At 38.0% G+C, this 11741-nt stretch overlaps 1 protein-coding gene and 1 long non-coding RNA gene across 3 annotated transcripts in view; one reads left to right on the forward strand and one right to left on the reverse strand.

Moving 5' to 3' along the window:
• Window positions 1–11741, forward strand: part of LOC116841146 — an 82347-nt gene that overhangs the window by 17900 nt on the left and 52706 nt on the right. The gene's annotated exons all lie outside the window — the stretch shown is intronic.
• LOC116841148 lies at window positions 5242–8185 on the reverse strand. The gene is made up of 2 exons (XR_004377504.1): window positions 7625–8185; window positions 5242–6689 (listed from the first exon to the last, which is right to left on the reverse strand). It is a non-coding gene; the product is annotated as an uncharacterized LOC116841148 (long non-coding RNA).

Genomic DNA, 11741 nt, shown 5'->3' on the forward strand with positions numbered 1-11741 from the left:
CTATTTTGATAGTTAATATTTTTTTAATTGACTGCTGCTTTTTCTCTGCTTTTTCTCTTAGAGTATATTCTCATATCATTATCAAGTTTTGAGAAAATAAGTCTCCTATGTAATATGAGATTTAGCACCTCTAAAAAGGTCAAAGGTATTTAAGATAGCAGTGTTGGAAAATGCATGATTTTCAGGGAAAATCAACGTTTAAATATCTAAAACTATTTTTCCCTTTACTTGGCGTAATTTTAAGGTCGATTTTTGAATTTTACGGGAAAAAATAAGAAATTTGCGTTCATCTAGCGGTCCCCGCATCGCTTAAAAGTCATACCCTTCTTTGTATATTTTAGGGCGTAGAATTGATTTCTGAAAAGGAAAATTGTCGCTCATTTTTCGTTTTCTTGGTTTTTTTATTTTAATGTTTTATGCTGTCGGTAAGAGAAAAAAATCCAAGATGAGAGCGTTATACTGCATATTTACCAAAGTTTTTTTTCTTTGCTAACCGAAAGTATAGTGTCTGAAGTATGATAAAACGCACAAATAACACCATCGGTATCGTGAATGATGATTTCGAGTATCGACTTTTGCTCATAAGAAACAGGCATTGCGCAACACCGTACGGCGCTGCGGTTGTGGCAACAATAGCTAGTCTCGTCACGTAGTCGGGACGATGGCTAATTTAGTAGCAGGAAATATCACTGCGTAAAGAAAAAAAAACAAGAAGGAAAGACAGGAACACGGCGGGTAAGTTAATAAGAAGAACGAATTGTATTGCGACACAATGTCTTCGAGAACGTAAGCACTCTGCCATCTCTTCGCGCCGCAGTTTGCGATATGTTATCGCGTATGCCATTGTGTATGCTTGAAAGTGCTTAACGAGTTGCGTTAATTAGAAGCACGTCAACACACAGGTGTGCATTAGTGGTTATACAGATACATTTACCGCGCATTTTAATTTCATTTAAAAATGGACGATTTTTAGAGGCTCTTTTAATTAATATTCCCTTCACTTCAATGCACATTTCATCATCTCGTCGCTAATACTGTTCCTGTACACGCGGCTGTGTAATCCGCGGCGATAAAAGTAGGATATTGTTGTCTCCACGGAGAGAACGTTAATTTCACTCGACGCACGGGCTACACGCAAGATTATATAAAGATCAACGAATGGATGGATACGTAACGTTAATTAACTTTCAGCGCGTATGAGAATTGCAACATACGACAGCGTATATAGAGAGCGATAGTCATAATGCCGATATCCGGGAATTCAAGTGATAATAATCCGTGATAATACAGCTGTGTGTATTATCCGGATTATTATCTTCTTAGTTCAATGATTGTTTATTGCACCTGATTATAAGATACCACAAACTTTAACGAAACACTTAAAATCTTAAAACAGAAGTAATTTGTCTCGTTATTTTCACATGAAAAAGACATGAGAACCAAAGTACGGATCGTGGATAGTCACATTTGCATGACTATGCTTACAAGTTAATAACTTTTTGTGTATAAATATTATATAAGGATAACATTTTTTTCTTTTATTTAATTTAAATTTTCTTTTACTTAATTTTTATTTTATTGTACCTATATGAAAATATGCACAAATATTAAAAAATTATGCATACATCTTTTATTAAATCTTTTATACATCCTATATTAAAAAATATTGCATACATCTTTTTATTAGTATGTAAAAAGTGTGACAACTACATTCGGTCACCCTTACTCGTGAATTAGAGTACCGGGCAGATACTCGGGTACTCGGACAGTAGCCGTTTTATGTTGAAAGTACTGAAAGCTGTCGTACTTTGGTACACTTTGATACGTTGCCGAAGAAAACGCCTGAAAATCGGTTAAAGGGGATATGCGATATTTGTACGAAATATATTCATTGCGCCTCTTTCAAACGCAGAAACCTCGTAAATACAAAATATTAGCAGACAAGAGCGAGGTATTCCTTTTTCGTCTTATTCTGTTCCTTTTTCTCGCCTCGTTACGAGCCACTCGATCCTTTTCATGTCGGCCGCCGTAATAAGCCGTCTTAAGCTCACTTCGAGATTCTCCTCTTAAACCCATTGCGCAATGAAAGGAGTAAGAACTATGAGGACAAGGACAAGAAATATAGGAACAAAAAGGCGATGGGATCAGCCGAATTCAATGTGCGTTCGGAAACGCACAACTGAATGCACAATGACGGAATGAAGCACGAGAGTACTAGACTGAGTAAAAAAAGGAAGAAAACGGAGACACCTTCCGTCGCGACAACGCTCCGAAGCGTTCAAGGTGACTCAGAGAGTTATTTAAATTTAACTCAGGCTGTGATAAATGACGAACTTCGCTGATAAGCGGAATAGGGCGTAGATTAACTGCGCTTTGTACCGCGGATCAATACAGTTTACAATGAAAGAGAAAGGCTGCTGAATTCGGAACACGGACTTTCATCATTTTTTGCATTCGTTGTACATGCGCGAACGGAATATCCCATGTGGATCGAGGAAGAATCCCGTGCGGATCAACAATTCGGCATAATCTGCCGGTGTTTTCGAATACTGAGCTTTAAAATTTAACGGCGAACATATGCTATATTCACTCTTTTATGCAGTGCGTTCAATAACGATAAGCTCATATACCAGCTCGTGGAGATCACGTTGAAGCAGAGTAATTTGTGTTTATATGCGGCGAAAGAAGTAACGACACAATAACGTTTCGTCTACTCGGACGTGATTAGCCATGACAGCCGAAAGTAAGGAAAATAACAGCCTTAGTTATGGGTCATTTAAGGTTAGAGTAAGTTTCAATCATTCACATAAATTTGTTGATCGAACATTAACACGAACTGTTGATACCAATATAAGTAACTGACATCACAGCTTTAAAACAAAATTATTGGAATTAAATAAGTTTATTCTAAATTGTAAAAATATATATATAATATTTTATACATAATAATATATACATTATTACATATAAAATATATAATAATTGTAAAAAAAATAAAAAAATATATATATTATATATAAAAAAGTATATAATTATATAAATATATAAAATATATACATATATAATTGTAAGAAATATATAAAAATAGACATTTTTTTTCATGTGTAAGCCCCAACTTTAATACATTAATAAACCAAATTTGACTCGAAATTGGGACTCGACCCAACAATTTGGACTGTTACCTTAATTCGCTAGTCAGAAGTTTCTAATATATGGCTCCCTTCTTCGCACTTCCAACTATTATGGTCCACTTTTTCGGACGATAACGCGGGTCATCTCGTTTTGCTCTGGTTCGTTCTCGGCCTTAAACCGTTTCAGCGCTCAAACTACACGGATTCTCCCCAGCGTAACCTCAGCATGGATCCGGAACAGCCCGAGATAATATTATTCCGCCGCCAATACGATCGTCATCACGGATTCTTAACTCTGGAATAGTTAGACCATAAACTTTATGTTCCGTGTATTTTCTTAACCGAGTCGACATTGGGCGTTTGAGAGCGTGTTCGCTCTCTGTCCGGCGTTTATTATAACTTATACGCGCGCTCTCTCTCTCTCAATTCCTCTCAATTGTACCGCGCTACTACATGGACGGCTGGAGTTAATCGAAGAGAAATTAAGAGCGAATTTCTTCTTTATTTCGCGCCGTTTGTCCGGAATGTCGCGGTGAGAAATACAAAATGCCACAGATAATATTTGATTTCACTTTACTCTTTAAATAATGAAACTGAGCTATATTTATCGTATCCTCGCGTGTATTTGCCGTCATGAAGTTTTCATACGTTAGCTTCTCAAATACGACTAGCATTTCATTTTATTGGATTACATAACGTGTATATTTTTATTCGAAAAATATTCTCGTTATTTCTGCGGCAAATATATTCGGATAAAACTTCCTCTTTCACAAATGATTCGCAGACATCCAATTTAATATCCATCATTTTACAAATTCTTCCTTGAAAATAGATTAATCTGCAATTGTCGTAACGATTACTTACGGATAATTCACTTGTGCCATTTCCCATTTTTCTTTAATTAATCCTTTGCCATCGGCCTTGAGGCAACATTTAGTTCAAGCCGATGTAGACGTCAGACTAGTCGATACTTTTTTCTATCAAACGTTCTTGATAACGACACTGTCTTTCATAAATCTAGGTTTTTATCTCATCAACCAGTTATAATGATAAAAATCAGTAAATTCTCAATACCCGTCGTCTTTTTTATTTCGAGACTGATAGCTGCACAAGTAAGTGCATTATTACGATGTATGAGTAGAAAATTAATATTATGTAGAATATAATTTGCGCTGAAGATAATGCGGGGCATATCAAAGAATTCTCCGAGGCGACATTTTGATTTCTCTGAAATGGTTGATCGAAAAATTGTAGTTAATTATAAGTTGATCGAAAAATGATAAAAAGTAGTCAGATAAAAAGTAGATCTTTGCATTGCTGGGAGCGACAATGAATAGCGACAAAAAAATTTTCTTGCTAACAGAATTGAATCGGGAATAATTCGAATGAGAAGTAGCAATAGTTGACGTGCTGTAACTGTCATCACTGTCGCTATTATTGTCAATGTCTGTTTCCCATCGTTACTTCTCTTAAAGTCGTAACGATACTAACAGTTACGAGCTCGTCTTGCAGACAGTAGACTAGACAGTATACTCGCCCGGTGCATACAACAATGTAATTTATCGGGCTCGTGTTTACCCGGTAATAAGTTAAATCGTCGATCCTTCGCTGTTGTTTGACAAATGCTCGTTGCGCGATGTACGTTGCAAATTGACCCCGAGTGCTGTTTTCATCGCAGAATCGAGGCGAGTATGATATTCGGATGTTTTTATTCCGATGTCAATATTACAATCGAGGCGGTCATTCGTTCTGCTTGCTCGAATTTTTATGTTTCAATTTCACAAATGAATATTCCACACCCATCCGACCTCACCGCCGATTACATCGATTAATTACATGTTACAAGAGATATCGATGTTTAACGCTAAGTTTTCATTAATTAATCTGCATCGCATCGCCGACTTGCGTAATTGAAATTTGATAAAAGGCGAGTTAATCATCGATGTTGCATAATTTGTCCGAGTAAATAATACACTAATTAGGTATAATAATTCAACATCGAATGTCCGCGAGCTTGAACTGCAATTAATCAATATTACAGGCGGCAGGTTTTACTCCTGAAAGGTTAGAATTCTACTGTGAATAAGGGCTCTTGTTAAATTAAACGCCATTTATCCTAAGACTGTGCTTTATTCAGGAACCTACGACTGTGGTTTATTAAACAAAACTGAATAATGTATGATATTACCTTGGCGGTAACATTTTCTGCGCTACGTAGACGGATTCAAATCAAGTACAGGTTTTCGAATACTTTTGCGCAAACACGTCGAGTGCAATAAATTTCACAATTCTAACGGTATACAAACGTAAAAGTCTTGTGATACTTGATCCTTATGTAGATATAATTGAACGGACTGCAACACGCATTTGCCATTATTTTCAGAAAATAATGTAGTATTCATAACTTTACGAATTATATGAAATTGACGTCTCTGCATTCAATTTATTTGAAGAGAGAGCGAAGGAGAAATGATTTTATAAGCGGTCGTAAAAGCAGCCATAAATAATCTTACGCCACTTTGAACTGCTGACGACCAGTTGAAAGGCTTTTGTCTCTCCCGTTTCGTTTAATCCCATTCCCCCCAAAAATTGCAGCACGAACGCAAGCCAAATCGTTTTGTCGCAGCCAAATTATTTCCGCGTAATATCCAGCTTAAATGTCGTTCTTATGCAGAATACTGCAAAACCATCGAATGTCCTTTTAACGACGAATTCTTGGGGACATTTAGATAACCCAATTCCAACGAAAATCAGAATGTGAAAATGTCGAGGTTATGATAAATTTTAAATAGAAAATAATCAAGGAGTTTAAACTATAATTTCGAAGCAAAAAGCATAGAATGTTCATTCATTTGTACTGTAAATGTTCCCGATAAAGCTATGTGTGTAGCGTGAGATTAACAAAACAAATATACATCATTTACACGGACAACTCGCTAATGTACCTTTAGATCTCTCTTGGGGAGCTACTGCTTAAGCTGCTGTTTTGGGAGCGGAATTGTTCAGAATTATCGAACGAGAATTTATTCGAACACTTGTTTAAATCGAAAATTAATTTACCATGAAGCGAAAGAACAACAAGCAACAGTAAGAACATTACGCGAGAGTTAAATGGCGTTCTGTTAATGTCTTAAGTTGGGTTGATTAAATTTTCCCTTAAGATATCTTACGTAATGATCATTTGGTCTTCCACTTATTTAATTGTCGTTAAATTATTCTCGGGGACTTCTTATCTTTACGATAAGTAAACTCCTCTCTTTAATTGAGCAATATAGATTTCGTGTAATCTGATTTTATCGCATGACTCGTTAAACGTGCTATTTAAATAGAAGTAAAAGCTCGGAATCGCTGCGATTCTTGCGTTATCAACGAATGGTCGTGTATTATCGGTATAAAACGCTAGCAATATGTTGCGTCCGGGCTGTAATACGTTCCACGTTAGAACAGCTCGATTATTACCGGTACGTAATATAGTAGCGGGACTGGAAAAGCGTAACATACGCCCGAGCACATGTGGCCGTTTATGAGCTATCTGGAGTTGTAATATCCCCTTAAAACCTGTATTAGGAAGGATAAAATAAAATATTACCAAACAGTATTTGATCAAATTTTTTAGAAAATTTTAAGACGCGCGTAATTCTAATCTCAAAATAATATAATTTCAATCACACGATAATGCATCTCTATTGATAGTAACAATTCCGGATACTCGAATATCTTGGGTATTCGAATATTTTGGATATTCCGGTGTTTCTTAAATTACTCAGATATCTGAATACTCGGTTACTCGAGTGGTAGCAGTGAGCTGAATACTCGAGAGTTTCCCCTTGTCCACAACCTTGCTTTAATTCTTAATTTAATTCTTAAGGCTTATTTTTAAAATAATCGACTGTGGTTAGTCAATTTCTTACGGCTTAAGAATTAAAGCAAGGTTGTGGACAAGGCGTTTGAGTAGTGCCACTTCTATATACTACTAGACTGCTAACTTCTTATGATTGGCCTGTAGAAAAGTGAGGCAAAACGTAGTGTGAATAGAGGTAGCCATCTTTGTTAAGGCAAAATTTAGTATGTGAATATTTGGGATGCCTTAACAAAAATGGCCGTCACTTTTTGCCTCAGCTGTAACTACACAGAGAGAACGATTTGGTTGAATCAAATAAACATTTCTTTGGAACAGTCCAAACTAATTTTTTGATTGATCGAACAAAATTTTGTTTGACGCAACAAAAATATTTATTTGCGGCTTAGTTACAAAGAAATATTTTTGTTGTGTCAACTAAATAATTTGTTTGGACTATTCCAAGGAAACGTTTATTTGATTGAAAAAATCATTCTCTCTCTGTGCAGGGAGTTAGCAGTCTAGTAGTATATAAAAGTCTATAGTAGTACCTGTGATTTTAACTACCTCTATATCTAGATACCTCAGTGATATATGTGAATATGAGTACCTGTGTACTCGAACATCTGAGTAGTAGACGTGAGTTTGGGAGTACCTGTGCGCCCGAGTAGTAGCGGCGAGTTTTGGGTCTGCCAGAGTATTCTGGCATAGAAATACTCGGTTCGTTCTGACGGCACTGTTCCCTATTTATCCCAACACATACGCACGCAATTCTTTCTCGTCGTTCTTTCTTCGCAGTGCGAAAGCGCACACTATAACTTGGTAGGGATCCTTAAAAAGCGACAGGGATGCTTCACCACGTCTCTAGGAGAGAGTAGGATCGCTCCAGGGACGGCTCAACGTTGGTTGCGCGAGTGGCGGGCCCTCGAGTATAATTAGATGTCCCAGTTTACCACGCAGCATCTCATTATGGAATCCGTTCGCCAGTCGCGAATGTATGCCTCCGCGCTGTCCGAGCCGTGCTCGCACCTCGCTCGATAATAAACTGCGCCGTAAAGTGATTGCGTATAGACGTACTAGTTGTGTGGCTAAAAGTTGACACGTTCGGATTCGGCCCGTTTTATCGATAGCTTCGCTCATATGACTCATTGTTTTTATCATATGGCGTATATAATTGTGTGACTCAACCAGTTCGTGTATCATTAGACGTTCAGTGATGTCGTCACGTTATTCTTTAAGTGCAGAGCGAGATTGAATTTTATATCTGACAATATATATATATATATATATATATATATATATATATATATATATATATTACACATTTTGCGCTATTTCTTCTCATTTTTGGGTCACCGAAGACCCAAGACCGTACAACGAATATTCTGTATTCACTTCTTTTCCACTCCGCTCTCGTACCTTTTTTTCATTCCGAACATCCCGCCATCATACCCTCGTACTTCGGCGAAAACGTGCCGAGAATACCTCACCTGCCCTTCTGTCCGCACAGAGTATTTGACATAATGGTTTCCACAAAATTTCAGTCTTTTATTTATTTCACGAAAGGACAGAGAAAGAGAGAGTTATATCCATTTCAAATCGTGTGTTCTTAACACTGATTGTTTACGTGCGTTGTTCTACCTCCATTGTACGTCATTACGCCAAAGACATTCTCTCTTTTAATTGTTCATTACTCGAAGATTACCCATATCTTGTTTGTTGAGAGGAACGTGTTTGTCACAGTTTTCTATGAGATGTCACCTGCTGTGATTAATAACTGACGCTCCGCTCCGCTGGAAGAAAGGCAACAGAATACTGAAATAGTCCGATTAACGTAGATGCACCGTAAATCGTAGGATTCATACACACACACACATAAACATACACACTAGTATAGCAGAAAGTCAGATAATAATGAATCCTGTTGGAAGAACCCTGGCTTGGAGACTCGCGAGACCAATTTCCACGGCACTCGTTCTGTCGCACATTTACAACGACACACGCCCACTCGTCCTTCACCTGTGGCTCGGGGTGGCATCTATGCTGATGTCACACAGTCTACGAAACAACTTTTCGTCGTTCTCTTTGTCGTACTTCTGCCATTAGCAATAACTCGAATGCGTGTCAGAATATTGGCAGACGATCGCACGAAAGTCGCTTTCTCGCTTGACACCGGCCAAGTGTATAAATCGCGTGACGATTATCTCAAACGATTCATGCTGGATGTTTATCCGGCAGTTGGTGTTCGATCGACAAATATGGATCCTGCGGCGGGCATCGTAAATTCGAGAAGTTCTCCGGTCGCGGTACACACGCCGCCTATAGCGATACACAAAAGAGATATAGGTGATTTAATAAAAGCGGATTGTATATCGGTTGGCGTACTTTATGATATACCTCCGATAAGGTATAACGGCGGCGAGCGGGGCGAAGGGAGATTGAACGGATAACCAGGCTCCGGAATGTCTCTCGTGGGATTTGAAACGCCTGCACCCAGTTCCATAACTCTGACCACTCTTCTAAGCCACGATTCCATCGGTGAATCTCTCGAGTCTGCCTTCTGGAGGCAAGCCAAACTTGCCCTCCACCTTCGTCTTCTCCTCCTCCCTCTGCCTCCCTCTTCAAAGCATACTTACTCGCTCCTCAAGGAAGCGTATATATTCGGGGGACGAATGACAATTGCAGCTTTCCAACGTGCGTTTTTCCTTGGCTCCCTTACAAATAAGTGAAGAAATTTGTGTTAGAGCTCCACCCGGGAGCTACATGTGTATGGCAGTAAAAAGGTTATGCTGACGCGTTTTCGCATGAAAGTGACAGTGCCGATTTATTATTCTGTTCATTGCATGGGAGCAAAATTAAAGAAGGGAAATTCTGAAAACTCAGGCATATTCATGATTTAATGCACACGTAAAGTGCATTATGAGTGCATACACGCCGACATCTCGCCCTTTTCCCGGCGAAATATGAGAAATACATCATTTTGAAATACGGCCAAGGTCAGATCGAACGTCGCTTCTTTATCCAATATCTCCTCCCGCAACAAAAGATCGTCGTCGACTATTCGCAGGATGTTGGCCATGTCAGTTGGATAACGATACCTCATCCATCGCGTAGCAGTGAATTGTAACTTTGCAGATTGGCTGCGTTCAGAAAACAGAACGGTTGAGTGAAACGCTCATTATCGCTAAAATATTCTCTCAGATCTGTCATGAATGTAAAAGTATATTTCAATTACAGGCAATAAACACATTGATTGTTCACTTTGTGCGTTTTGTTCCGCTGAGCGCAGCCATTATTTGAACCTTTAATTTATTCGCTGTTTATTCCGGAGCAGCATTTTCGCGTGCGAGACAGTATCGTGATCGGCATCGTTTCTCGATGACGTAATACCTCTTTTGATAAAGTGGATCGTTGCTCTCGCTCCGACGCTATCCCTATACCGACGCGACGATTATATCCGCGATAGCATCTATAATCACTGATTGGTGAACTCGCCAAACCGTAATTTGCCCGAACGAAAATCTAACCTCGCGCTAGTGAATTAGTTAATTGAACTGCTGCGAATTAAATCAACAAGTTGGAGAACGACTTGGCAGACATTCCGGATTCCTGTCGTAGAAGTGGCGCCATTGGCGAGACCTAATATAATTAATTAACAGTGTCGTCTCGCTATATCGGACAACTAGTATCGGACAACTCCGAATCTCGTCCATCGCCCTCCTAGTTCCTCACCAACTTTAATGACCGATCAATGTGTTAATAGCCATGTATTATTTGATCCAAGTAGTACGAGTATACAACATATATATGTGTATCATTGTTTGCGGCTCACGGAAGACGACAGCTAGGTCAGACAGAGATCAAGCGGCTATCACCGTGACATTAGATCACACGTTGATTCTAGCTATAAAACATAATGCTTTCAATATTATAGAACATAGTGCTCCAATAGAACGATTACAAGCTCAATATAATCGGTATGTTAGGTTGTTAGAATTTTCTAACTGTATGTGTATCATTAACTTATTGATTATTCAAAGAAGAGTCGTATATATTAAATCAATATTCCCCCTTCCCATACAATACAACGTCTAAAATCGGGACATAAGACGTCTTAAAGACATCTTAGGGATATCTTACGTTCCGACATCTGAGAGACGTCTTTAAGATGTCTTTCAGACATCTTATGTCCCGATTTTAGACGTTGTGTTGTGTGGGTTGTCTCTGTGATAGTTCTACGTTTAGGGGATGCTGAAAATTTTACTGACAGAATACTGACATTTTTTGCAAAGTCGTATTGGTTATACAGAATTACAAATGTTTTTACGCAATGAAAGTACGTGCAAGAATAAGTAAGAACATTGCTCAATATATGGTGAAAATGAAAAAAAAATTTTGAATGTAAAATCTTAAGCTGTCTATTATATATATATACAGGGTGTCTCACACTCTCCTCCGGGTATTTTGTGGGGACGTAGAACAGAGGTGAACATAAAAGTCCTGTACTGTTTTGCGATATTCGCATTAATTATCGAGATATTAATTATAGAAAATTTATGAATGATCCTGCAGGTAAATGAGTTATAATAGCGACAACTGCCGTCGTGAACTTATACTTTAGGCCAAATTGAACAAAAAAGTCCTCTACCATTTTGCAAATAATCACATAGATTTTTAATTATTAATTAAAAAAGATGAGTACATTATCACGCAAAATCGTGTAATAATCTTCATTAATTAATAATTAAAAATCTATGTGATTATTTGGAAAA

Source organism: Odontomachus brunneus, unplaced genomic scaffold (genome assembly GCF_010583005.1).
Source record: "Odontomachus brunneus isolate Ranch 3 - 2012 unplaced genomic scaffold, Obru_v1 Obru_scaffold_013, whole genome shotgun sequence".
Classification (NCBI taxonomy): Eukaryota; Metazoa; Arthropoda; class Insecta; order Hymenoptera; family Formicidae; genus Odontomachus; species Odontomachus brunneus.